We start from the raw sequence: 2,326 nt of genomic DNA, 5'->3' as shown, positions 1-2,326 counted from the left end.
CTGCTGTGGTAATGCATGTACTTCATATCAAATAATAAAATGCTTTATGCAACAAAATGTGGTCTTCTGTATTTTTTTAAAATAAGAATTGAATAAATGAGATGTTTATACAGAACAGTACATTACTGTTTTAAATTACTGCTGGGTGGTCCAGTGGTTAAAGAAACGGGCAGGTCCTTGGTTCAAATCCCAGCTCAGCCACTGACTCATTGTGTGACCCTGAGCAAGTCACTTAACCTCCTTGTGCTGTGTCTTTTGGGTGAGACGTTGTAAGTGACTCTGCAGCTGATGCATAGTTCACACACCCTAGTCTCGTATCTTGTAAAGCGCTTATGGTGGTCCACTATGAAAGGCGCTATATAAAAAAAATAAAGATTATTGTTATTATTATAGACACACTTAAGTGAACACTATCACAGTTCCTTTTTGGTGTTCATTACATATTATTGGTTCCAAAAAATACTGCACCAACAATACCTAAACTGAAGGCTATATTTTTCAACTGGATGTCTTCACTGAAAATCTAGGAATTTGTGTTCTAGAAATTCTCAGCACTTGTAGTAGTTTTTGTAAGTAATTTGTAGTCCTTTATTGTTGGCCTTGGTGCAAGGCAGGAAGTTAAAAGAAGATTCCTGTTAGACTGGCACGTTTAATGTGGGCAACTAATAAAAGTAAAACAAATAATAGAAAATGAAACCATAGTGCTGTAGAGTCCAGATTATTTGAATGAAGATTGGAGTATTTTGTCTTGTGATATCTTGCCCACTGAAGGCCATGTTTTCAGTAGCTCGTTCTGGTAAAGAAAGGATTACCTCAATCTACGATGGTGCTCCAGTTTCCTGTTGTGAATGAGCTGCCTTCAGGGGAAAGGGATCCTCCTCCTGAATAGCGGACACCACAGGTCAGCTATTGGGTGTGAAGGCAATCAGTGTAGCATGAAATTATGCATTTTCACCCTATTGTTCAACAAGTCTGTTAGTTTTACAGGCAGATCTGGTCAATTGCCTTTGCATAAAAGGAACACACTACACCATAAATATGCTTTCTGTTTTGTGAAAAGCATTTTAAAATTAACAAATTAATGTGTACTAAATTATTCCGTCCATATCTATCTTCCAAAATTTCTTGTTTGTGTTATTATCTGTGTCTTGCCATATTGTTAACTAGGATTTAAGCTTGGTTTACTGCATATTAATTTGTAGAAATTAGGTCATTTGTCAAAGACTAATTTTATAAGTTTTTTAGTACTATTAGTATATCTTCTGAATGTTTGCCCATTTTTTATTATTTGATTAATACATTCTTCAAATATAATACATTTGTGTGTTTTTCTTAGTATACTACATAACATAGGAATAGATGCACATGTCTTTAGTCCAACTGACACTGAAAATTCGATGAGAAAAAATTATTAAGCCTTTTACTGCAGTGAACATAAATAGCCTCACAGATTCACATTTATTATATTTTTAAATGGTATTTGTATAAAGAGGCATTCTATTTTGCGGCAAAGCAACTTGTAAAAGGGCCAACGCCTCGGGTGCCTCATGGCTGGCTACAGCCTTGGTAACTGTAACTAGTTACATTTTTTCAAAGTAATGTGTTACTGAAACCAGTGACAATTTTGTTCAAGTAACAACTATAATGGATTACTTTTTAAAAGTAACTTCCCCATCACTGACTACATGTAAGGAGATGTAAGGCGGGCATGCTATTGTAAGACATGTGTTTCATAACATACTCAGCCAGAAAGCAGAAAGAACAAAATAGGCACTTCGGAACCTTTTGGGATAAACATTCCACCATGAAGCCTCTCTTGGCTTTATTTGCAATTAATTCTTAAAAACAAACAACTCACTATACAATATGACATTTTAGCTGATGAAGGACTTATGTCCAAAATGTCCTAAATACTTTTGTATTTATGTTGTGGACCTTTACTTTTACTTTTTTTTTGTTTATTTTATATACAGGTATAACAGTTTTATTTTTCTTTCTCAAAAAAAGAAGAGTGCACTTTGACATTTATGAAAACTAAGGAACAGTGCAACTGTAGATTTAATTAAAATGTAAAGTTTAGTCAGAATAAGAAACTACTGAGTTTGGTAAGTACAATTGAATGCTTGTTGCTGATGTAACTACATTAGCTGGTTGAAGGAATTAAATTTCTAAAGTGTTTAGCGCTGTGGCTGATTGAACTGAATTTAGATAGTGTGTAAAGTAGACCAGCTCTAGACCTGCAGGACACTATAAAACGCCAGCCGTTCTAAGCACCAGCTGTCGAAGGGCCACACGGCCAAGGGCAGTCTGAGCTGTGGCATTCTAA

The sequence above is a fragment of the Polyodon spathula genome, chromosome 3 (assembly GCF_017654505.1).
Source record: "Polyodon spathula isolate WHYD16114869_AA chromosome 3, ASM1765450v1, whole genome shotgun sequence".
NCBI classification, from domain to species: Eukaryota; Metazoa; Chordata; class Actinopteri; order Acipenseriformes; family Polyodontidae; genus Polyodon; species Polyodon spathula.
Note: the sequence above shows the minus strand (reverse complement) of the source record.